This window comes from Agelaius tricolor, unplaced genomic scaffold (genome assembly GCF_023055355.1).
Source record: "Agelaius tricolor isolate 1412-34295 unplaced genomic scaffold, bAgeTri1.0.p SCAF_8, whole genome shotgun sequence".
NCBI lineage: Eukaryota > Metazoa > Chordata > Aves > Passeriformes > Icteridae > Agelaius > Agelaius tricolor.
In genome coordinates, this window is record NW_027269268.1 from 7,645,878 (window position 1) to 7,672,910 (window position 27,033).

General features: G+C 40.2%; 1 protein-coding gene across 6 annotated transcripts in view; it reads right to left on the reverse strand.

Annotated features, from left to right (window-relative positions):
- PTPN13 (protein tyrosine phosphatase non-receptor type 13) overlaps window positions 1-7,387 on the reverse strand; it is a 112,931-nt gene extending 105,544 nt beyond the window's left edge. For 3 of the 6 annotated variants that reach the window (XM_071431529.1, XM_071431528.1, XM_071431526.1), the window contains exon 1: window positions 7,227-7,383. The gene's annotated coding sequence lies outside the window, so the exon portion shown is untranslated. Of the gene's footprint in view, window positions 1-6,970; window positions 7,102-7,226 lie in introns of those variants that run through there. The other 3 variants (XM_071431527.1, XM_071431531.1, XM_071431532.1) reach the window with 3 other exon arrangements.
- Window positions 7,388-27,033: the final 19,646 nt, after the last annotated feature.

The following is a 27,033-nucleotide window of genomic DNA, read 5'->3' on the forward strand; positions in this document are numbered from 1 at the left end:
AGACATCAACCATAAATGTCAAAGTTATTTTTATGGAAAAATATCATCAAAATTTAAGTTTTCCCTAGACTGCAACATATTTTTTTAATATTTCAGTGGATTCATTAGCTGCACTATTATTTTTTGCTGCCACTTTCTGTACAGTTTTCTAACACTAATTAATAAGCTGAATATTTGTTCAGGTGTTTCTGAAGCTCTGTCTCTAATGGTTAAGAGAAAAGCCCTTCAGGTGCAAGGCACTGGTCTAGGAACACAAAGGAAGATTGAAGTTACATGAAAAGTCTAAAATACAGAGTCTATGAAGGCTGGACAGAATCTCTTTCCTCCTAGAAACCTACCCAAGGTAAATCCTTTACCGAAAAGTGCACAGGAAGCTTATTAACAAATAAATCTCTGCATCATGCATGCATACAGGCACATTTATTTCCTAAACGTCAAATTAATGTGAAGAAGTCCAATTTCAAGACTTATAGAAGTTGAAAGCAAACTGGCTTCAGAAGAACAAACAGAAAATGCGTCTCAATCACTGAAAAATGGTTAAAACACACTAAGGCACTTGAAAGACATACCATAACAAATCCCCTGAAGGAGAAACCAGTACTTATCACCTGTTGAAGCATCCCATTTAAGGAAGTTCCACACAGTCTTTAATTAGGCTGCTGGAAGGATAGCTTCACATCAAATTAACCACACAATTGTCCAGTCAATGACACATACTACAGAGATGTCTCTCCAAGCACCACGTGTGCTGTTCCTCACTGACATTAAAAAGCAAAGGATAAAAGCAGTACTTGGACCATCCTATCGACCATTTGCTTGCCTGGGATTCAAACTCCCAAGTTAATTCATTGAAGGCAAATACAGCTTTTACACTGACTTGAGAAAAGAGAGCTATTATTCCACTGGTCATAATCCTAAGCACTAGGAGGGGATTTTCTGACTTTACAGTAAAGGTACCAAAAGGCAAAACTTCTGCTCCATTTCCCTTCTCTGTCTTTTCTCTGCTGAAACACTTAGTTCTGTGAAGAGAGAAATGGGTAAAATCAGTAATAACATAATGCTGGCCCTTGATGAATTGTGGTGAGAGAAGAAAACCCAGCAAGATATTTTACAGCACTGATACCCTGATAAGCAAACTAGGTAGACTGTCTGTGTATGACATGGTTAAACATCCACATGCTTCATTTTTTCACCCCTCTATTGCTTAAGGCAATATCCAAGTCCAAATCTATCACCATTTAAACCAGGCATGACTTTGCCAGGAAGCTTAACTATTTCTAACAACTGAAGTTTCAGACTTTAATTTAGCTCTGTCTTTAGTCATAGATTTCATTTTTAAAAATAACAATATATAGAAGCAGTTAGCAGAAAAAGTCAACAGTCCCAACAAGGAAGATGGAACACATTTCAACACTAAATAATGTTGCTCACAAGTTTGAAATTTTGTAGTTAATATTTCAACACTAACGTCCTACAGGGTAGAACAGACAAGGTTTTATGAGTCAAGACCCATTACCTTTCCCTGGTGACCCTAAGAAAGCCCTGGAACCATGTGCGTCACAGGTTTATTGGGGTGGGTTTTTATGCCCTCCATGTAGCCATTCATGTCTATCTGAAAACTGGAAAAAACACGGTGCAATATGCCCATGCTATTGAGATGCTGAAGAAATTAATATTAAAAGGGAAAAAACCTTATCTCAAGCATAAAATTAATCACTGGGAACCAATTCCCCTGTGCAAACAAGGAGCTGCAAATGAGAGTCTCTATACCCCTAGAGATTATGAGATAAACCCTGTTCTGTCTGTACTCAGCAATTACTTAGAAAACCTTTGCACTCAGTTCCTTGGGGTTTTTTTTCTAACCTTCTAACAGATTTTCTAAACCTTCTCTTTCTTTCTAAACCTTCTCTAACAGGTTTTGAGGGCCTGCCCACTACATGACTAGAACACTGGCTGTGACATGAATAAAGGTAGAGACTATAAAACAGACACGAGACTCAGAGACCCTTCCATCTCCAAGCATGCAACTTTACACGAAAATTGTTTACATTAACAAATCTTTATGCCTTTCAATGCTATTTCTGAAACAGCATTTAAGTCAACAAAAAATGCAACAATTTCAACAACATTGTTGCAACTGTGCTACTGCAATGAACTCGTATTTATTGTTAGTTTCATACAGCACACAGCATGGTGCTAAGATTCCAACACACAAGGATATCCTGGAGTGTGCCTGGAAGATTACCCATCTGCCTGCTAAGAACATCAGCTGCACCTCTGTACATATACAGATGTAGCCAAAAAAGCTTTAACAGCTGCTGTCAAACTGGATGTGAAACACACAAGAACCTGGTATTTCCACTGATTTATCAGCTTTCACTATGATGAAAAGCACATCAAAAAATCAGGCATTTGTATGCTCTAACAGCCTTCTCTCCTCATCAAACAAGGGGAAAAGCTTCCAAGGACAAATCTGATAAGAAAAAGCCTCTTCTTAAGTTCTTTTACTTGAGAAATAAACAGGGGGGTTTCCTAACAAGCTCAGCATCAATTTCAAGCTTACAGCACAAATATAAATCACCTGCAAGAGCGTTGCTCAAGAAAAGCCACCCATAAAGACTTCAGCTCCAGATCTACTTTTCTAAAAAAGCCAGACTTCAGATACACCATTTCCAATGTACCTCTCTGCACATGCCTGAAGCCAAGTACCCACACTACATACAAATACTCCGAGAAGATGTCAACACCACATGAAAGCCATCTTCAGATTCACTTTCAAAAACTTCAGCCATCTCTATAGAATGGTCCCACCCATGTTTCCCCCACAGATACAGATGAATGCTCTTTAGGAAGACAACGCCCAAGAAACACATACACACAAAAAAATTTCACCAGAGTTGGATAAAGAAACCATGATACCCCAGAAAATCATGTCCTTCTGCTGACAAGGCAGAAGCACACAGAAATTAAAAGTCTCAAAGTCTGCTAAAAAAGCATGATGTTTTTGACCGCATCAGATTAGTTCATTAAGAGGTTTGTGTTCAGTTCAAACCTGTGCACTTAAATTTTCATCATTTTTAGGTCAGTCAGTTCTCCCTGAGCTTTAATTTTAGCTGCAAAGCAGGAGATAAAACTTTTGTCGCTTTTCCAAGTGTCCCATCTCACCAAATTTAATGACCAATTGTTTGAAGCAGAAATCAGGAGCTAACATAGCACCTAGTCCTAAATCTGACATGAATTACCTTACCACCTGCACATCCTTAATACTCAACATCCTGCAAAACTACAGTATTCCCTATAAATACCAGCAATCAAAAATGAGCAGTTTTAATACCAGGTCTCCTTTAATTCTTGACATAATACTTGCAGACATTTCTGTGGCATATTTAATTTACACATAAAAGATAAAGGACAGATGAAACCCTGAGAACAAAGCCTTCCCACGTCTGTTATTCTTTCTACAGTGTCATAACTGGAGCAGATCTCTATCCTAACCAATTGGATTTCAAACTCACAGGGCATATCATTGTCCCAAGGCAACCTACTCAATTAATTGCCTTTTATGAAAGCATTTGAATAGATAATGATGCACAAAGGACATGCCTGGTTCCTCACCAGGTATTTAAGTGGCACAGGAGAAAGAGAAGCCCAGATGAAATAAAAACGGCACCAAAGAGTCGTCTTGTGCCCTTCCCATCTGTAAATGCCAGCTTCCTTCTCTGTACTTCAGGAGGAGGTGGGGCTGGGAAACACTTCTTTCAGAAGTTCCACCCTTCTTTACAGATGCACAGATTTCATTAATAGTTAACTGGCGACATACAACATTAACTTACCCTGGTATTCACAGCTTTCCATCCACGCTCGTCCCATGTAAGCGACAGCTTGGGGCAACTGCCTACCAATATTTTCTGCACCATGACACCCTACACCAGGACTTGCTTTTCAATCTTTTAGTCTCACTGACTAGCTCACTTTGAAACAGTAAAATTCCAGTCAAATTTTTCTGTGAGCAGAGGGAAAAAAGTGACAGTCTATTGAGCTGATAACCAACACTCTTTCCAAAAATACAGCAATACTTAATGTTCTTAGGTTTAACAAACTACTGGCAAAATCACTTTGAGTTTCACCATAGTGGACTAAAGGTTCCAGGCTTGTCACGCAAGTAAACTGGAAAGCCGAAGAAAATCATTCCTCTTAAAGAGCTGACCTTACTCTTGTTCAGGTTAATAAGTCTTCACAGGTACTCTGGAACAACCACTACAGAGGCTCTTGAGTGCAAGGTGTCCTTCACTGTGAAGAACTTTGAACAAGAGAATGTCAATATTAACAAGGCCCTCTAGGCCATAATGTCGTGTATTCCAACATATAAATATTTGAAGCCGTTTAAGTATGGCAGCATTCAGAGACCTCAGTGATAAAGAAGAGCTTTGTGAAACTGACAGGCACTTCAACAATAAACTCTATTTAAGAGTCTGCCCAGTCTCATTTTATCTAATTACTTACCTCCCTTGCAGGAATAGCATGCTATTAAGGTTTGCTGATTAAGATTTGAAGGCACTTTGAAGATTTATTGTACCATACAACCACTAATTATTATTGTTCATACCTGCATTTGGTTGGAAGAAAAATAGCTATGTGCCAAATAATTTCTGTTCCAGATGTAAAAATAAAAATATTTGCCCTGCTGTGCTCTTTAAGAAGTGAACAGCTAAAAGACTGCATTTTTACTTTCAGGCCTTCTCTGTGATAGTCAGTCTGTGTTAATCACATGGCTGAAAAAATCCCACCATAAAGGGAAAAAAAAAAGCAAAGACACTACAATTTCCTGCCACCAGAACAGGTAACATTTATGCCCTGGTAGCTTCCCAGTCTCAGGAATCCAATCTCCTCCCTTTCCTGGACTTCTTCAGTGCTTCCCTTCAAGGCACTGAAAATGCCAATGCTTCGCACAAGTTACAATGCTATGCACAAGTTATCACTGGTCATGATGAGCAGTCACAGTGGCTATTTACCACTCATCCACACAGTCCATTTTTACTTTCAAAGGCCTCTGAAGCTGTAAATAAACTACTGGGTCACATCCTTTCACCAGGCTCTGTTATCCTGCTGAAAATACACCCAGTGTACTCACTTGTGCTTTAACATTCTGCCCCATCTTTTCACACAGATACTTCCTCGCTCTTCCATCCACTCAAATATCCTTGAGCCTGGGGTTCTCACAGCCCTCAATTCCACTCAACTACAGTCTTGGAATTAAGAGGGGTTTTCTTAATTAAGCTGTTAGAACAACACCCTGTGATACAGCCCGTCTCCTTTTACATCTGGTATATTTGAAAGCGTTTACTTTGACTGTACCTTCAACTTAAAAAAAAAACCAAACCACCACACTCTGATTAGGAAAAAATCAATATAAAAACTCTGATCTAAATAAGGTTCTTTTTCTTTATCATGCACAACAAAAGGAAAAAAAATAGCCTCGTTATGGAAGGAATACATTATGTGCCTTTCCACTCACCAAACAGGGTTGTTAGGTTAAAAATGAGTAATAAAGTATCTTGAAAAGTTAGACTGTATATTTTTCTCTTTCTTGCTGTCATTCTCTTCTTTCCTTAAATTACTGCTTAAATTCTAGAACTGTTCATGGAAAGACATGCTTGTTGGCAGGTAAACAAAAATACTCCAAGTGAAACGCATCTGCTGCATGTGAAACTGAACAGATATGTCCAATTGATAGCACTAGGAGCGGTAGCAAATTCTGTTGTAACTGCACCACCAAAAGATCCTCTGACTAGATTTACTCTTTCCTCATCAATATTTCTTGCACAAGACCCAAAGTGTCTGTTTTCTCATTTGTACCTCTATTGAGGCTGATTCTAACTCTTGCAGAAATGTCTTTAGATCCTATTTCTGGCCATCCAAAGACCAACTTGCACAGGTGACGTTCAGTCAGAGGCCTGATGCTCTGATGTGAACAGTGACGGCAGTCCTGCTCTGGAATGGGCACTGAACGTCACCATTTCAGCAACCTGAGCCCAAACTAATGACCTGGGAGTCATGACACCTCGGAATGTATATATTCAATATACAGATTTCTCACACGAGGTTCTACCCTCAGGAAAATGTCTGTGCATTGTGACCCAGTTTCGCTGCACAGTTTCACAAAACACGTCCTCTTCCCTGAAAAGGTTTCAGGAACTGATCACGGTTACTGCCCCAGCTAGTTCCACATGCAAAGACTTTCATATTCCCTTCTCCAAAACTCACACCTTAATAAGATGGCTAGACACAGATTACCTGCAACCAACCTTACAGTTTCCATGTCCTACATTTACTTCTGATCCTACCTACAAAACCAAACCGGTTCCCAAATGTTTCCCCAGTAAACAGGAGGGGTACGGAACAGCTCCTGGCGGTTCCCTATGAAGTCACTGCCTTTGTTGTTTTAAACATGCAATTTAAAGAGAATGACACAATCTAGAATATGAGAGAGATTATCCTGCGGTCTGCGGAGGTGTCGATTGCTGGGAGATAAAAAGCCAATGAAACCTACGCTATTTCTCATCACCGGCCAACAGATTTATCCTTCATTTCTGCTCCTCCAAAAACGTTAATGAGGAAAAAGTTTCCTCTCTGTTAACAAGTCCGAGGGCCGCGGGGGCTGCTTTGTTTGGCTGGCGCAGGCAAACCCAAGCCCTTCTCGGCCGGCAGAGCGTGTCCCGCTGCTGCCGAGCGCCCAGCCCGACCCCACGGCACCGGGGCTGCGAGTCCCGCTGGGAGCACCAACATCCCCCGCCGCTGCGTGCGGCCTTTCCGCACCTCTCCCACACCCCGCCGCCGGCCCCGCCGCGATCCGAGAACCAAAGCCAGGCGCTCCCACGCCCACCGGCGGCCATCCCTCCGGGAGAGCCCCCATCCCTCCGGGAAAGCCGCAGCCGGGATGGCTGCCCCGCTCGGAGCGGGAGCCGCGCACCTACCGCCGCTCTGGAGCCGCCGTCCGCGCTCGCAGGGCGGCCACGGAGCCGAGCAGCGCGGAGCTTCGCCCGGAGCGGCGGCGCAGGGCTGCGCTGGGAGCGCGGAGCAGCATCTCCTCCCCGCCGGCCGCCAGACCCGGCGCGGAGAGGGCGGGAGCGGCGGCGCTCCCCGCCCCGCGGCTCCCTCCTTCCCTCCTTCCCTCCCTCCCGCCGTGCCCGGCCGGCCCGCAGCCGCCCCTGCCGGTGCCCCGGTACCTGCGGGCTCGCACGCGGCCTCCCGGCCCCGCCGGCCCGGCGCTCCCGCTGCCCGCTCCGCTCCTCCGGTCGCTGCCCCTCAGGGCCGCCAGCAGCAGCGCGGGGAGGCGGCGCGCACCGCCCTCCGCCCCCGAGCGCCGCGCCTTCCTCCCCTCCCTCTGTCTCTCCCTTCTCCTCCCGCTCTCTCTCTCGCTCTCTCTCCCTCTCTCTCTCTCCCTCCCGCCCCCGGGGCGGCGGGGAAGATGCCGACACACGCCCGGCCCCGCCCGCTCCCTCCGCGCCCCGACCGGCCCCGGCCCCGGTCCCGGCCCCTTCCCGCCCTCAGGGTCCGGCCGCAGCTCCACAGCCACTTGAGGGTTGACTCGGGACTTGGCTCTCCTGGGGGCGAACTTCAGCCCCGTTCTTGGCCCCAAAGGCGATTTTTTTTCTTTTGTTTCCTTTTTTTTTTTTTTTTTTCCCGGGGATGATCTGGCTGCTCCCAGACCTTCGCTGTTCAGCTGGAAGTCTTGGTCCGCAAACTTGAACAAAAGCCTTAATGCCAAAGCTTTCAAACGCGGCCAATTGTTCATAGCTGTCAGACAAACTTTGGTGAGGGAAAGGTCCACTTCATGAGGTGAAAAGTTGGGGTGGGTTGCGTTTTTTTTTTTTTTTAAGGCTTCTTTTTCCACTTCGAATGTGAAATGCTCTGTGGGAACCCACTGCCCACTTGTGCAGTGGGGTTGGAGCTTCCCCGCCGGGTTCCTCTGGAGTTTTTGTAGTAGCTCTCTCTGTGGAGCCGGACTCTGGAAGAAAATGGTCACAAAATAGCACTTTTAGTTGCAAAGAATAATGCCCCAAATTCGGGCTGTGCAAAAACAAACTTTCAGAATGATAGTCTGGAAGAGTAATTTCTGTTTGAAAAAAAAAAATTAAAACATTGTGAGAGCAGTCGCTTTAAAGTAAATAAAAATATTTGACTGTAACTGTTTCCTAGTAAAATACCAATTGCTTTGTTTTAACCAAAGTGTTAAGGACTCAGCATAAAAGTCAGTCTGCCATAACTAATAGTGTCAGGGACTTTGTGTAAATCATAACAAAAATAAACATGAGTAGTAAAACTAATTTACATAGTAAGAGGCTACAGTAATCTGAGAGCTTGTTAGTTATGTAATTTAAATATAATTTTCTTGTAATACAAGTTCTTTAAGTTGATAACTATCTGCTTACATTTTAAGGTGAACTGACTGTATTGGTATGCACATTCCCAAAAGGAGCTCATTTTGGTCCCTGTACATTTATACATTCTATGGCACCTCCTCTTTCTACAGGTCACTGTCTCACTGAAAGAGAGTTTTTAATATGTTAATGATCTGTAATAGATTTCATCTTAAAACTCTGTTTCCACACTTCAAACCAATTTATAGTGGACCTAACCCATGCCACTATATATTCTGTCTTCACTTTATTTGAAGGTAGGCCACAGAAAGAATTCTTTGTAGGAATATGATTTTCTGCAAAGGTGCATTATTAACTCAAGGAAACAGAATGAATGAAGCAGGACTCGGGGAGGTGTTAAAACCCAACCTATATAACCAGTAAATATTGTATACTTGTACTAGAACACACCTCTCAATATACAAGTCTCCTCCCCAGAGAGTCATCTCCCTTAAAAGACTGTAAATTTGATTGTAATTTACTTTCCTCAAAAGAAGATTTATTTCCTTGTTCTTCATTCTCCTAATGAGCATCTGTTTGGGACAGCATTTTCCTTGGTCTTGTCAAATGTATGTGAATGCCTTAACAATTATCTCATTAGACTATTTGATTATATTTTTAATTAAACATTTCAACAAGGAAACTTGGAGCTTAGGATCAATGAAAAATATAATTACCATCTTCATCTACTGTGCATTTTACAGGGATGCAAATACATGGAAAACAATGCCATTACTTTAGAAACTTCTTACATCACTGGCTAAAAGAAAGACGTAGCGTGTGCACAAAGACTGATGCCTTGGAATGCCTCCACTGTGGGAAAATGAAATGGCTTTTGTCAGTGTGGTGCCTCTGGATTTGTTGTGAACACAACGCATTTACTGCAAAGATTGACATTCCAGTACTTAAGAGATTCCTGAGTGTGACTTTTTCCTTAGCTGTTCCGAGGAAGTTTCCATGCTAACCAGAGATGCAAACATTAAATTTTCCTCTGAAGAGATTGTCTGGTAAATAAATGTCCTCCAATTACTCCACCATCAAAATCTTGCATCATTTACTTATAGCTTATGTTTAATGTAGTGCAACTTTGCTTAAAAAAAAAAAAACAACAACAAAAAAAGCCAATTTATATTATCTACTGTTCATGTTAAAACTTCCTTAATACAAAGTTGGGTCTCTATCTATGCCTAAACTGGGAGGTTCAAGAGCACCTCCAAGTTCCTGGTTTGGGATGCATGTCTGGCCACACCTCGACTGTGTACTAGGACAAAACCTGTACATAAACTGGACAGAATCATCCCTTAAGCTCAAGAGTGTAGGCAACTGAGAACCAAAAATTGTGTGGCCTGCTGCAGTGTACATGTAAAGGTCAGTTTAGAGGGAGACTAAGTCTGACAATTCAAACCTTGTGATTAATGAAAGCCATAAAAAAGAAAAAAGAAAAAAGCCCAACATAGGGGCATCTTACAGTAATTCACACACTTGGCCCAGAAAGCACATTCTGTTTGTCTGTATTAGGTGTTGTCCTTATATTATCTAAAAGATCCTAAGCAAATTACATGAGTGGCTCAGAAAGAAGCAGCAAAAGGAAATAGCTCCCACAAAGATTAAATCTCTGGAAAATATTAAGACAGTACAGTGACTGTCTGGGATTTTCAAAAGCGACAATTAATTTTGGGTGTTTCCCTGTTTTGGTGCACAAATGGGGACCTCATTTTCAAAAAGTACAGAACAAGTGGTATCTGAACTTTGGCAGCTTGATTCACAGATGCCTTTAGAACTATTGGCCATTTTATATTCTTTGGCTAAATGACAATCAAGAGATAGGGAAAACGCTGCCTACAAACATTTGATGAGGCTCAGTGCCAGTGGGAGGAAGTATTTTCAGTCCCCATCTGCAATAAAATCTATTTGTAGGTTAGTGCCAGTGAAGTCTGTGCCAGTGCTCCTGTTGGCCCTATATCATCACTGTTGCAAAAAAAAAGAGGCATGAGATATATTTGGGAATATTGGTATCTTGTAGGAAAAAAAAAAAAAAGGAAGTTCACTAGGAAAGTAGTTCTTACACCAAGACTTTTAGCTCTTGAGGATAATCTTCAAGAAAATCTAATTTACAGGAGCTAATTAGCTCTAGATACTTAAAACCAGACTGGTTGAAATAGTAGTAAATATACAGTAGAGAACAATCTTGCCCAGACAGAAACTACTTGTTTGAACTGGCCCTCTCTGCATTTAACTTTGGAGTCTATCTTAATGAAGGTTTTGTTCAGGAATATTACAGTGAAGAGTTAAATCAGAGAAGCGGAAGAGAGACATTAGAATGTGTAAGGAGAGTAGGAGAAAAGGACTTGTTTTCATCTGAGGTTTGAAATGAGATGAAGGGTCACCAAGGCTGAGGAATACACAAAGGCTGTCCCAGACTGCAGCCTGTTTGGAAGAAAAGGCTCTCACATCAACAGTAGCTAGATTGTATGGAGGGACAGACCAAAGTCTAGACAAGTTGCCAGGGGCACAGGGGGGCACAGAGAAAAAAGATTTTTTTTTTTCCAAAATTTTCGTGTTTCTATTATTTCTATAACTCTATAATTGACATCTCTCTGCTGACCAAATTGTAAAGGCCAGGCATTGTGGATTTTGAATATTCTTCTGTTGTAGCTCTCCAGCATCTACAAGCATTGTGTTTGTCTTCAATCAATTCATTCCTCTTGCTGTAATGCAACTTGGCATCATCCTGTGTGCAAGTGATAGCACAGCTTCTGCTGAGAGCTCCATGGCTCCCTCAAACAGAGAAGAAGTAACTTGTACAAATGACAGCTTTCTGTTTGGCTGTGATCTTCAGTACTCACAGGTCAACAAGAAATGCTTTTTATCTAGTGGTGAGTTCTGTGATTTGGGGGTCATCCCCAAATTTGTTTTTGGGTTTTGGTTTCATGCAAGGAAAGTTGCACAATGACAGTTTCAGTAGGTGGCTGTCTGCAGGCAAACAATCCAACATTTGCAGTGTGTGCATGGCTTTATTACTCTTCCCGAGCTGTTGGAATTCCTCGGGTGTTTTTGCTAAGGTGACAGAAATGGCTGGAAACTAAGTTGTTCATATTCATCTTTAAGGATTGCATGATTTTGCTATTTTTGACTAGCAAATATGTGCATATTCAGATGGGGGATCTTAAGCCTAACTGGAAGGGATGAGATCTGAATGTAGTAATTGCAGTGCTTTTCTTTAAAAGGTGGTAAATCCAGTAAAAGTTAGCAAACCAAATTAACATAACTCAACCCTCTTTTTCCTAACTTTTTTACCACTGATTGTTGACATCTGTAAGGTTTTCTTTTTTTCAGTTTCTGTTATGGATAGCATTCACTCAGGGACACTGGTTGTAGCAACAATGTAACAAACTCTTGGGTCCTGAAAATTGTGCTCAATATTTTCTTCATGATTTTTTTATGTTCCCAGTGCCGTCTTTACAGAGGCAATACCAGGGTCCTTGCATTTCCTAGTAGCAGCCAAAGGTACATAAACAAATGTCTGACATTACAGGTGATGAAATATTTCAGTAAAGGTGAAAATATCTGTGGATGAAGAGATAATAATAAGATTGGCTGATGCAAACATGTTTGTTGAGTAATTAAATGCTTTGGAAAACCAGCAAAAAAAAGTTTGGAGATAGACTCCGGGAGAACATAGCAAGAGAAATGTAGAATTAAAGAAGTAGAATCCCTGTATAAACTACTAAAGGAGCTATCAAAGAGTCAGAAGAAAACAAAAATAAGAAAATATATCTGATGACACTGAAATATTGTACTCGCAGTAATGGTGCTTGAATTTCTTTTCATACTCCTAGAAATCTCTTCTGCCTGCCTGAAAATCACTTAAGGGTATCATTCTCCACAAGAGTTCTACCAGAATTGTTCCAGAGTAATTACATTGAAATCTGTGGAACTAGTCCAGTTTTGCATTGAAGTTACAGTGACCATAATTTGACTGTAGCTGACAATTACTGTGACACCTATTTACTCTATAAACCATTGTAATTTATATTTCTATTCACATTTGCCATAAAAAGCTGTGAACTAATTTCACCAAAAAGTTTTCTTGTGTCCTATGTAATAATAAGGATTAATTTAATATACTTTTAAAATTTTTTTGTACAAAACTGTGCTTTTAAAAGCTATGTGCAGAGGTATCTGATGATAAGTTTGTTTTGACTAGGTAAAAAGCTGTTTTGTCATACTGAAGGGACAGAGTTCCACCCTAGAAGTTAACCTTTTCAAACAGTTTCACCCACTGAAGTGGATTGCTTTTAATTTTATTGGAATAATAAGCAATAATAAGTATGTGCTTTTGCATTTGTGCAAGCATTTTTATCAGGATTTTACCTTGCTTTCTTAATTGCTTATTAACACCAAGCTTTCATGGTAATTTTACTCTTTTCTTGCAAAAGTCATTATCAATTAGTTTTGCTCTCATGGATTTTAAATCAAATGTCTTTTAAAAAGAAAGAAATACTTTTGAAGAAGAGAACTCCTCCCACAGAGTGAATGGCATCCCTTCATCCTGGTAAATTTTATCTCTAGTAATACACAGGCCAGCCACTCTAGCTGACTTCTGTGAAAATTGCATGTGAACAGCTTTTGAAAGTTTCATATTTTGGTGATTTAAAAAATTATATTGATTAATATAATTATGTAATAATTTTTGGACAATTCTTTCCAGCTTCCATTTAGTTGTGTCACACTGCTTCTCTTAGTAATGTTTTACTGCTTTGTTAACTGGAAAGTATTTTTGAAGCACAAAGCAGATGGAGCAGTGTGGACAGTCTTCCTCATGCTTCTTTTGTACTATGTATTTCCACAACTTGAAACATAAACAGATTTGCTAAAAGTTATTAGCCCCAAAGAGAAATTTCTTTAGTATCTCCTGGCCATAAATTACTTTTAGAACAAGCAGAGACAGGAAACAATTTGTAACAGAAACACGCCCTTGGAAAAGTTTCTTACTTCTCAGAGACAGGTCATCCTTTAATCCCTGTGAAGGAAACACTTGACAATTGGGGTGAAGTGTTAATGAATTGCTTAATTTTCAATTCTGCCTTTATAGTACTAATTATATATTTTTATGTATGCCTGATAATATTTTGGCATTTTTAACTCCTGCCTCTTGAAGGTTTCAAAGCAGGTGGCTATATGGGATTTGCTAAATCTCACAACACATGGAAGAGTAAAATTATCTACATTTCAAAGAAAAAAAAGCTGAGGCATGGCTTGATATATTCAGGGTTATGCAGAAAACTTGGTGCAAAGTGCTGACTTGGTGTAAAGCTTTGGTTCCCAATCCCACATTCTTCCTCCAGAAGAGCTGGTAGTCAGAAGGAATCAGACCCTTGCTCTTCTGGAAGGTTTTCCTCTGGCTACATATAGCAGTAGTTAATCATCTATTTTCACTTACTACCTTCCATAGAGAGTCCTGTATTTTTTTTTAATTTAAAACATGCCCTTTTCTCCCTGCAACTGTGGAGATTGTTCGGTAGAAGACTATCTTATTTAAATTTCAAAGGGCTTCTTTGTAAAGTACTTCCTTATGGTGGAACCACTACTTTATGCTTTTAAATAAAATCTTTACTCAGCATGTTTAAAAATTACAGGGCATTGCACACAAGGAGCATTTCAGGCTACATTTGCAAGCAAATTTAGTGTGTACAAATGCAGTCAGAGCATAAGAATGTTGTATCTTTAGAGTAGCCTCTGCTGTTCTGAAGTTGCCACTCTTTGACTCGATACTACCTAGCGTGCAGGAGCCACCTAAAAACCAAAGAAACTGTATCTCATTCTTTTTGTTTGGCAGCTTGTGTTTTTAAAAACCCAAGCACAAAATATACCACATGTCCTTACTTATCACATGACTAATTAAAATCCGGCTGCTTTACACTCAGGGATGCATCTTCTTATGTCAATTACAATCAGGCATCATCAGATCCACACAACTTTGGCTGAATCCATTAATGGGAGAAATGCAGGGTGAACTGAAGCAACAGCATGGGGTCTTTTTATAGTATCATTAAACTCACAAGCACTTCAAATACCTTCTCTTCAATGTTAACCCCAGGACTCCATGCCATCAGTGAACAGGGACAGAACTGTACAGCTGGCAAGAGGAAAGTCTGCTAACTCCAGTGCTTGCTCGGTGTCTGAAAGGGACAATCTGTGACGTGGTGCTTGGATAATAACACAGCTACCCATGAGATATTCTCTGTCTTTTATCACCACTGGTGTTAAGAATAATCTAATTCTAAAATAAAAGAAGATTTTGAAAATATTACCTTTTCATCTAAGTGAGAAACATGGAATCTTTTTTTCTGTTTCTTGAGCTAGGATTTGATGGTATTGTCAACATCTCAATGTAATTTATCCCATTGCATGGAAAGAGAAAATCATAGTGCTCTAGGGAAGGCACACCTACCATGAATGCAAAAAATGTTGGAGGGATATGTCCAAATCACACAGCATGCCATGACAGCAAATCATAACCACATTACCAATTTAAGATGGAGGAAAAAAAAAGTTGTCATTAATAGAGTGCTTTTATGACTTGGATTATGTATTGCACAACTACAAATAACACTTAGTTCCCTGTGGTACATATCATAGTCAGTCTACCTGAGGTCAGAATTGGGAAACTGCCATTATTTACAGAGAAAAATATAGGCCACAGCATATTTTCTGACCCTCATGTACCAGAGGTCCATTGAGATGTACCCTGACAACTTCAAGGACAGCAGACTAATAGGAAAAAAAATAATTCAGGGGAATGCACTCAAATTCAGTGTGACCAAATCTGTCTCTAAATTACCTGGTTTGAATGAGAGTTTAAAAGGAAGCCTAAAATAAGAGTGTTAAGCTGTACTATTGGATCAAGCCCTTAGCTGAATGTGCCTGGAGAGAAGTCTCTCTTCTGTTACAGGAAACTCTCTGGCGTCAATTGTTTCCTCTACAACTTTTAGATAGACCCATTGTCTCTAAGGCTTATCAGGCAGAGATTTGAACAAGCAAACTCAGCCATATGTTCTGCACATTCAGGAAACAAAATATGAAAAAAATATATTTTTCATTTCTTATTTTAATCTTAGTGAAATTATCATTGCTAGATAACTGTGGGAATGCATTAGGTATGAAATCACCAGAGGGGAAAACCCCATATTTTTTAAGCTGTATAATAGTGGGAATAAAAATATAACTTATTGAAATAATTTTCTCTGAAGATTGCTGAAAATTGCAGAATTTATCTGTTCCTGGAGAAAAATATTAGTATTTTAAAAATAGTTTTTTAGATTTATATTCCCTACTGGTATGGCTGCTCTATTCCAATATGAGCAGTGTATTTTCTCTAGGAAAGCCTGAGAGGTTCCAATATTGTAATTTTTCTTTATTCGAAAGAGAAGCTGACATGACATTACTCAATTTTAATATGAATCAAAGGTTTTCTTTTTGACAGTAGGCTGGTCAGTGTCACAATATTCAACTTACCTGGTTAGTGGAACGAGGCTGAGAATTGGAACTACATTAGCTCAAAAGTTTCTGAAGGATTTAGCCAGAGAGGTCTGCCCTCTAATTTAAGACTTCTCTGTATGTAAACTGTGAAATTATTTTTTAAGTGGTCTGATCAGCAGCTGTATAACTAAATATGAGCCCGTGTACTTTGGGTATTTGACATTATTCTAGCAGACCAAGTGACTGCAAACCCAAGCCAAATGCAGTGGTCGCTCTTCCATGAGCAGGCCCCCAAATTTGGGAGGTAGAAGTACATATAGATGGCAAGTAAGAAAAACCAAAATTTTCTTTCTTGTTGGGCCTTAAATTGGAGTCCTTTGAGTGTTGCTATGTATAAGATGTTACTGAGAAGAGAGGTACTTACCAAAAGAAAACCAGGGAGAACCAAAGCAGTCTATGATGTAGTTTGGAAAAGGCAAAAAAAGGAATCACTTTCAAAATTTCACTCTGTGGGCAAGTATTTTTTAATTCCCAAATCCTTTGTGGTTAAGAGTTGTCCTTTCACTTTCTCGAGCAAAAATTAAGAAACAAAGCAACCTGTATGGGGATCTTAAACACTAAGTACATGAGCCATCAGCAAATCAGCAGTCATTTGAGTTGTGCACATTAACTTCCTCTCACCTCACTCCAACCTACAGCAGGGGTTTCCTGTTACATCCCTGCAGCTCAGTCTCCTTCCCTGGTGTAAATTGATATGGTGCAGGAGACTTCACTGGAGATAAAGGACTCCTAGTAGTGCCCCACATGAAACGTCCATGTGACCTGCCCTCGGAACCTAAACATTCCCAGATCCGGGGAGGTTACAGTTCTGTGGCTTGTCCACACTCTTTCTCCAGGAGTGCAGATGAGGTGACTTCACTCTTGGTTGCCTTTTTTGCTCAAGTAATGCTTGCTGCTCATGGGTTTGTAATTCTCTACAGACTTGTTTCATCTTTTGACTTGAAACATTCTGTATATTTCCATCCACCAGCTCATCTCTTTCCATCTCTTTTCTGTCCTGCTCAGGCTGGGAGTTGCTTTCACCAATGGTGCAGCATCCACTTTATTTTATACAGAGAAGATATAATTTCAAAGCATTTTTTTTGTTTGAAGTGCATTAGTCTACTCCAATGCCATTTGTCTTTCTATCTAATACCTCTGATGTTCAAATACGGTATGAAGCATAGGAAACATAATAAGAATTATTCTGTTTTAGAAGATGGAATTCAGTGTGGTTTTTCTCTGAAAGGAGATATTCCAAGTAAGTTAATTGACTGATACTGCCACAAATACTGCCACTGAAGGCAATGGAGTTGCACTGATTAACTGTGCCTGCTAAAACAGACTGACGTCTTTGTTAGCATTGGTTGTGTCATTATTACCCAAGAAGGGGCTCAGAGGATATTTTTTATGACACTTCTGGAAAGCTTTCTATTGTGGAATGCTATCAAAATGGATATCCAAAAGCAGGTATCAATGTACTTGCCCACTTATAAGTGCCTTAACACTGCAGGTACTCTTTTCTGCCTCAGAAACATGATTTACTGCAAACCTGTTCCACAGACAAGTAGTTAAATGTTCAAAAAAAGAAATCTGAAACTCTGCTGATTTTGTTCATTTTGTCTTGGGAATGTTGCAGATTACAATATATTTCTTTACACAAAGGACTGCAGCATGTGATGTGCATCTGTTCTGGTCTGAAGGAAACAAAGCAGCTCCCTTTTCGCCCTGTTCATCTGTTTCATTGTTAAAGCAAATAATGAACAAAAGCAGATAGTCTCACAAATGCATTTGAAATTAGCATGCTATTTAATCTTTCAGTCTAATATTTTGCTGTCTGCATGATTTGGGTGTTTAGCCTGGGTTATATTCTATATAATCTGTTTCAAGTACTTGCAGTGAAGCTGCACTTTCTTGGCACAGGTAGCACACCATTAACATGAATGCTGTGACCAACTCCAGAACAGGCAGGTTTCAGCAATAACCCCATGGTCCTGTAATGATGTTTAAATAAGCAGAAGGTGTAGCTGAAATTCCAGTACTATTCATACAAAATATTTTCATGGATGTATTTCCTCTGTACCCTCTTTTACTTTTGTGGTAGTTAAATTTACCTGCATTCTCTTGCTGGCTTCTGCGTGCTTTAGCATCCATAAATGAGTTAATAACAAATCCCTTACCTCTGTTTCTCCATTCTGTAGGTATGCAAGCTAACTTGTTATAATTTATAATGAGATGATATCCAACTTTACAGATTCTTAAGTGCAGGGAGGTCCAATCAAATTTATTTCACACTATGTGCAGTATAATAAAAAATTATTTGCTTCATCAGCATAAAAAAGTAATTTAATGCACATCATAGTGTTGTTATTTGCAACCCCTAGGACAACTTCTTGTCTCTGATAAAAACAGGTAGGGAAGAGGGAGGTGATTGAATTCCTGCACATGATTTAAGTGGAGTTGTAGCCATCTCGGGAAGTTTAGCTCCAAATGTTGGAGACTGAATTTGCAGCTTGATTAAATAACACCCTCAGACGGCCTGTTCTGATTTGTAGCACTTCTAGCTAAGAGAAGCAGGGAGTCCCGTGGTGCTGTGGATAACAGAGCCATTATGCAAGTGTACAACCTTAAAGTTGTGCTGTTTTCACCAATAGTTTTGTAAAAATCTAATGCCAACACAGAATGAGATTTCCCTCAATAAAACCTGATTTAATTTCCTGGTGGTGTTGAAACTTCAGCCAAAGGTTGGAAATGCTAGACATTTCATTTATATCTAGTATCCTAACCAAAATTACAAGAAAACAAATGACCAAGATAAAATACGAATTTTTTTTTTTTTATACTGAGAGTACCTTCCTATTTCCATTCTAATCAAATCTCTCATTGAATAAAGTCACAGCTTTGTATAAAAAGTATTTATGAACAATGTCTGGAGGAAAGACAAAGTGACTTGTGGTTGTAAATGGATTTCAGTAGCTAAAATAACCCAGTTGTAATCAAAGCACTGGAGTAAGTATAGGCAACATTTTTATGCTATTCCCCAATATCAAAGTATTTGAAAATAAACAAAATAGAGTTAACCCTGGCAGTAAATTATTTTCTCCTTCAGTATATTACTCAATCTTCAATTGTCCTGTAAAAGAAGTGGCTGAAAATATGGTATCATGTCAAGTGTTTACTACCAGAGTATTGCCACAGCACAGAAATTGACTATATCCAGTATATCTACATTGGAAGACAAAGTATTTTTCATTTACTTCTCTGTCTTCCACAGTGCAATTGCCAAACATGGCTGCACTTCATTTGATTATAATGATACCCTTGCAAAGCAAGGCTTGAGAGGTGAAAGTGCATGACTGATTTCAAAGACTTGCTTTTAAGTCACATACAGAGTTATCCATAGAGAAAAATTTTAAAATCTTGAGCCCCTTTTTGGTTTTTTCTTCTAAAAAGAAATATAATTAGTTCAGGATGGAAGACACATGTAAGTAATTTTCTGAAATTATTATACTTTTTTGAAAATCTGGTGGCAGTTGGATTGCAGGGAGCAGAGAAAAAGATGGAGCTGTCAGACTCTTGCACCATACTACTGTAGAGAAACTGCACTTAACTCCTTCTCACACACACAAAAAAATCAGTCACTATCCGTTAAAAAAAAAATGAGCCAAAACCATCTGAGTTGCTATTTATTTAGTTACATTACAGAAAATAATTACACTTAAGCCTCACCAGATAAGGAGTTTCTTTCTCAGTGTTCATCTCTGTATAAGGCTTGACCTTGATTCTGACCTTGGTCAGCCAAATCTCCTCTTAGACAGTGAAGGAGGAGTTTTTGTTTGAAGAGGGGATCTTGAGTGAGTGGTGTTAGTGAAGGAGAATGTACACATGAGGTCTGAGGCACAGAAATTAGTGCAGCAAGTACCTGAATTTCCCTTTCTCACGGAGGTTTTAGCTCTATTCTGCTGTGATATCCATGACTGAGATGAGGAAGAGACTAATGCATCTCACTAGTGAACACTGCTCCTACAGCATTTTGTCCTGAAAGGCCAAGACAAGATTTTAGTGTGGAGGGAAAGAGCTAAACTTTAAAGGGTACTTTATAGGATATACCTCCCATACTTTTTCACTGTCACATTAGTCCTTTTAATTGCTATTTTAAGTCCTGCTCAGTGGAAGAACAGTAATTTTCTTTCCCAGCCTTAAGAGCTGCCTGCCTTAGTCTTTTAATTTTGAAACTCTTTGAATGGGTAGGTCAGAACCGTGTGAGTTTGTTAGAAGAGGCCTCCCACAGGCAAAGCATGGATTACTTCTTAGCCTGTGTGACAATAAACATTCCAGTTCCCACTACTGAACCTCAGGGAAAATATTATGTTACCAACTGAAGCAAAACCTACAAGTCAAATTATTTGGCATCAAAGGCCACAACCACCAAACCAGCAATTGTTCACAGAGCACCACAGAGAATCAAAGAACTCCTCCTGCCATGGAGTGATGGGGAATCCACTGCTTCTCTGAGGTGCAAAACTATCACACCTGTATTCACACAGTGGGACAATGTGTTGGCCACTCCCAGCTCTCCCTCTTTCCTTACCCTGATGTGCCTTCCTGTGTGTACCCTGTTTTAGGGGTAATCTTACACATGGTAACAAAAGCCTAAAGCTCCAAAACCTCACGTGGCATTTAACCAGCTTCTGACCTTGGCTGAAGGTGAAGTTCTGATTTGGTGTTATTAACAGCCACTTGCCTACAGGGAGACTGTTTCCCATTTGCAGGTGTTGTTTTGTTCATTATGCTCATTAAACTTGGTATTTCCTAAAAGAGTGATGACTGAAACTGGCTGTCAGGTTGTCAGGTATTTATTCATCAGATCAAAATGCTGAACACAGCATCGGCAACCTAATTGCCTGTAGTATCAGGGCTGTTTCAACCAGCTACTCATCAGTCCAGTATATCAGTTCATTTGGGTTGATTATTGCAAAAAAAATGCCACTGTGGTAGATGGTTTTGTTAATGCTACTGAAATAATTGTGCTCCTCAGCAGTTAAAAAAAGTGGAGGAAAGAGAACATAAAATATCCTCTGCATTGCTGGGACCTGGGGGCAAGAATACACCCTTATTTCAGTGTTGTGTTGTAAGAAAAAAAGAAAAAGCTATTGTGCCAAAATGTTTCCAGGGATATTTTCTCCTTACACCACACTAATTGTCATGAACTGCTGCCTACATGCAAAGTCATTTACTTTTCTAACTTGCCTTTGAACATACGAAGCACTGTGATACAACTAACTCACACACACATAGCACAGATAAGAGGTAATTCCTGCTTGAAGAAACACCTGACAGAAACTCACTGCCTGAGACAGGCCTTGCTGGATTCTATTTTACAAAAAAGTTTGGTAAGGAAATATTTTTCATTTGGCTTGTTGAATGAATTGCACTTTTTCAGTTAGTGGCTATGTTGTTATTACTCTGACTGTTCTTCCTCTTCAATGAAGAAAAAAAGAGAGTTCTCTTGTGTGCATTTGCTGTGTTATGTACCTGTTCCCTGAACATTAACTCTAGACCACCTCAAACATCAAATCGATGACAATATGAATTTCTTGCATGGACTTCACTAGTTAGTGCAAATCATTAGCTCCTCATAGCAAAATTGCAATGTTAATGCTACAATATTTTTTTCTTTACTTGTAATACACTTCTTGCAGGCAATGTAGCAGGAATTTGCATGTGATCATCATTTCAAATGGCTTCTCTGACATGGTGAAATGAGAGATGTGATAATTACTGAATGCTATTATTTTTAAGAGAAATCATTTCCTGAGCTGATGGAGTAGCCTCTAATAAATAAATGCACTACAGCATAAAACAGAAGATGAAAAGCTGTATCACTTGGCAAGATGTGTAAGTTTTAAAATGTTTGCTCTATGTGGGAGCAGCAGGTTCAATTGTACAGATTTAAATGAAAGTTTAGCCTATTACTAGTAGTCATTGGCTGTTTCCACTGCTAAACAAGTCATTATAGAGGTAAGGGATAATTATTAATTAATTAATATTAGGATAAGATTGATCTCTATAGTTTGGTGGTACTGGTGAGACCCCATCTGCAGTGCTGTGTCCAGCTTGGGAGTGCTCAGCTCAGAACTCATTGGAATGAGTCAGGGGAGGCCATGGAGGTGATCAGAGGTCTGGAGCACCCCTCCCATGGAGACAGGCTGAGGGAGCTGGGGTTGTTCAGCCTGGACAGGAGAAGGCCCTGGGGACACCTTAGAGCCCCTTTCAGTACCTAAAGAGGCCCACAAAAGAGTTGGAGGGGACTAAGGTAGGACAGGGACAGGACAAGGGGGAGTGGCTTTAAACTGAAAAAGGATGGGTTTAGGTTAAGATATTGGGAAGAAATTCTTTACTGTGGGAGTGATAAGGCACTGGCACAAATTGCCCAGAAAATACCTTTGTGTTAAAGTGAACATGAAAACAAAAAGAGCGTAGGTTTGAAAATAACTCAACACAAAGGAATTTCCCAAAATGGCAGTGCTGTCCAGCTGTCCTGCTGTCTGATGGTTGAGCTATCTAAAGGGAAGAGGAATATCCTAACATAAATTATCTATTTGGATGCAGCTTTGCATGTTCTGTTGGAAGAAGTTTCCACTACATAATTTCTAGTTGGTCACAGACAAAAGAGTTAAAAATGCATAAAAGGTAATTGTCTGAATTCTTTTTGGCCTCTTACTTTCAGGACTCCAAACAGTTTTAAAGAGACTGAGGGTGCCTAAATCTACCCAGACCCCCAACTGGTTTAAGCACCACTCTCTTCTACCCCTCAGTTCTGTTCACTTGACCACCTTTCTTGTCTTCCCCTGAGCTACAGGGAGCCTTTTACACTCTACCATACAGAAAAACTATTGGAAAGGGAAGAAAAAATTAACAAAAACTTACTGAAAAAGTAGAATTATGTGTTGTCCCTAAACCTGGAGCATCTAAGAAATGCTCCAGACCATTAAGTCCACGATGAACTGTCCAGGGTCCATCTGGCTGGAGAAGAAATCCAACAAGCTGATGATTTATAGGCTGAAGAGCTCGCTGAAGTTTGCCCTTGCTGGAGCCTTGAGTGCATTTGTGCCTTTAGGTGTCACTGTTCACCTGCACCGTGCGTCCTCCTCGCTGAAGGGAGCTGTGTCTGTGGCACACCAGCAGAGTGAAGAAAAATTCCAAGGCTGCTCTGCTGCTACAGCTCTGCAATACCGCATTCAGAGGAGCAAGACGAGTGTGACATTAAGTAAGGTGAGGGATCTGATCTAACACAGAGCTGGGACAACCAAGCTCCTTGTCTTCCTTCTGTAACACTGCACATTCGGATTTTAAAATTTATTTTCGTCCTCCCCAGTTGCTGGATGTTCCTGTGAATTGGTTGCAACACAGTGCAAACTCGATGTACGTTCACAGTCCTGGATTTAGTGTCACAACAGTGGTAGTAAATTTTTTGCAGCACATGTGTGTGTGATAACTGCTTAGAAATCCAGCACTAAAAGTGATGGATGGCTTGGTGGTCCTGTTAGTTTGCTCATGCTCATAATTATGGCCAAGAAGGGAAATTAAAACAGCCTTCATGTATTGCAGAAATCACATGACAACGTTGGCAGATGAATTATTTTAGCAATGCATGTTGTAATTTGTTCTGTCCACTAACCCTCTCTTGTGCTTGTGACAAAATGTCAGAAAGCTAAAATTGATGAGTACAAGTGTGCTGAAACCTGACCAGCATCATCCCACTGACCCACCTGCAGCCAGCAGCATGGAATTGAGTTGCAGTGTTGTTCAAGATGTTATTTTTCTCCTTTCTGATGAAAAACATGGGAGTTCTGCACTTTGCCAAAAATTAGCGTTTTCCTTTATGTAGAGAATCACAATAATCCTTCAACTAACTGTCATTGCAGAAAGCCATGCACTAAAATCCTCAGACTACTCCTGCTTTGAGAACATAGGTGTACTTTCTGGTCTGTTCCATGGCATTAGGATTTTGAAAACAAATTTGGACAATGTTCTGACTGCTTGGAACTCTGAAATCAGTGGGATTCAGACATTAGGTTTGATTCCTGGACTACTTCTCATAATGCTTTTTGATTTTAAAACCAGAACTTCATCCTTTAGTCCACCCAGTGACATGCTGGACCCTACAGTACTTCCAATTTTATTAAAGAGAGCTTTTCCTTTTCTTAATACTCTGAATTTACCTGTGTTCAAACCCTGTTAAGTCTGAATTGAGACTGACATCACAAAGAGTCTCCATTACCCCCAAACCCCCATATCCACAAATCTTTCTCTGAAAGGCAAACTGCTCTCTGGAAAACAGATGTGGGGTAGGCACCTTTAACAGCACCCTTGGTGAGGTTTTCACTATTAGGGCATCCTGGACAAATATTCATATTAAAAAAAATAAGAAAACCAAAAAATGAACATTCATTCTAGCTATGATTTAGCATTCTGATGATACACTTAAAACATATCCTTTTCCCTCTAAGATAATGCAACTGAACTGAAAAGATAAGATGATTCCAAGAGCAGGGATATTGTCTAGAGAATGCTGAGGACAAATGCATCAAAGCATAGACATAAATGTATCTTCCAAAGCAAAAAATTCCAGAGGTAGTCTTACTGAACATTTGTTGATGGCAAATCAAGACTCAAAGACATTTTTATAGGATTTGCCATTAATTTGTTAATTACTATCAGTTTAATCTTGTAACATCAGACACATCTCTACCTAGTTGACATTAACAGCAGAAAGGGGTCTTTTTTTTTACCTCATCTACACCTTAAGCCATTAACTGTTCTGGAAAATAGAAAGGTAATTTTGTTGCATTAGCTGCTTCTTTGTTATTTCTTCCTCATGGGTTTGTAAGTATCAAAAATAATTTCCCCTATTTTCCACTGGCAGATGGGGAGTAGAGTGGGAATAACTTCACACATTTTAAATTTAGCCTGGAGGAACATTAAATGCCCCCATTGTTAGTAACAGGCTAATGATGCAAGAAAGGCTAAAATCTTACAGACAGCAACAATCAACCATTTGCCATAATGGGACTTACTTAACAAAAGCCCCAGTCAATCCATTAAATAGACATATTCAGAAAGGGAGCTATTTTATCCAGGACCCTAATTCCTGGATAAAATTTTATGTGTAAGTGCTCCTGGAATGGGGCAGAACTTCATATGGAAGCGTCAGGTGACAAACAACACTTCTTCCCAGCAGTCAATTTCAAAATAAGACAAATATGTTAGGAAATTGGAATTAATTCACCAGCTAAACCTTCTCCCTGGCTTCTTCCATTGCACAGGAAATGATGTTTTCTTGGAGGCCAAGCAGTTTTGCCATTCAGGCTCTAAGCTCTGCCATTAACAGAGGGGCTGGGAGAGGGAAAAGCAACAGGAGTCTCTGTCTGTACTTGAGGAGATTCCCAGCCATAGAGGAGCAGATGGAGAATCATTGCTTTCCAAGCATCAGCACACAGAAACAATAAAAACTGAGCAGCCTTCAGCAGAGGGCTCCAGAGGAGCAGCAAAGCTTCACCTCTGCCATCAAACCAGGGAGTTTGCCACACGCACACCACGCAGTCCCACTTACCGTGAGGGCACCATGGGCTGGTCTCAGCGCACCCACAGGGGCCTCCCAGCACTGTGCTCAATAAATGTCCATGGCTGGAGCACAGGGCTGGTCACTGACCTTCATCCCCTTGGTCTGCCTCAGCCAGAGAGCTTGGGGGGTTTAACAGAGGCACTTTGATCTCCTTCCCCACAGAGGGTTCCATGGATCTGGCGCAGGCCCCGCTGCGGCCTCGCAGCGCACATGGGGTGCTCAGGCCAGCACACGGCCTGTGGGGAGCTAAACCACACTTACAGCTTCAGAGCTCCATGATGTATAAATCACTGAAATATGGCCATAAAAGTTGTGTCTCCTGAAAAGGGCAAACCTCTCAAAAAAAGATGACCCTTCAATTGTTTCAGAAGTACCCAGTAAAACAAAAAAGATGGTCCTTGTGGTATTCACACGGCCTCTGAAGAGAGAGAAACTGTGGGACAAGCAGAGGAGAAGGAAAACACAATTCTTATCCTGCTTGCTGTGCCTGTGTTGTGCTAAAGTAGAATGCAATATGGAGATTGTATACCCAAAGTGAGGATGTTTTGTTCCCTTGGCCTATCAGGGCCAAGAAATGTGTGTGTATAGGACTGTCATGGGACAGCCATGAGAGAATCAGAGATGAGTGCAGTTCTGAGCAGTTGTGAGCAAGAGTGAGTGCAGGGCAGATTCGGTTTAGATGAAATGTACATAGTATAGTATAATAAAGTAATTCATTAGCTTTCATAAGCTGGAGTCCTCATCATCATTCTCTCTCCCCTTCATTGGAGTCGCCTTTGATTTACAATAGATCCCTATATAAAATGGGTCCCTCCCATTTTGCAGCAAGAATCACAAAGCCAAAATTCCCCGGCCACTGCAAATCAGAGGTTTCTATTAGATCATGTAGCTTGGCCAATCTCTGCACATAGGAACTGGGAGAAGAACAGCAAGTCAAAACAAGAGTACTACTGTGCATAGTAGGCTTGAAACAACATTCAAGTACCAACAGATATAAGAATTTCTTTCCCTAGAGTTCTTACACGGAGCTTTAATTCATCCTTTTCTGCAGCTCCCATCTTCAAATTGTTTTGGCAGAGAGCTGTTTGGGATTTTAATTTTCATCTCTATACATGATAAGTCCAAATATAAAAATGTCCTTTGTGTATTATGGTTTGACTTGCTTGGAAATATTCTGGATATAGCTAGCTTGTGCAAGAATTGAAAAATCAGCAATCTTTTCCAAATGATACATCTCTTTCCTATTCGTTCTTTTTTTCATCTAGAATGAAGTGTGTTTAAATTTGTGAAAAATCAATTTCCAAACATTAGCTCTGCAATTAGTATGGGACTTTGGGGATTGGTTTTTTGTTTGTTTTTCTTCTGGGCTTCTTGTTGTTGGCTTGATTTTGGTTTACATTTTTTTAATTGGGGAAGAGCTGGGAGAGGGACTAGGTTTTACTTGGCAGATTTTCTTCATTCTGA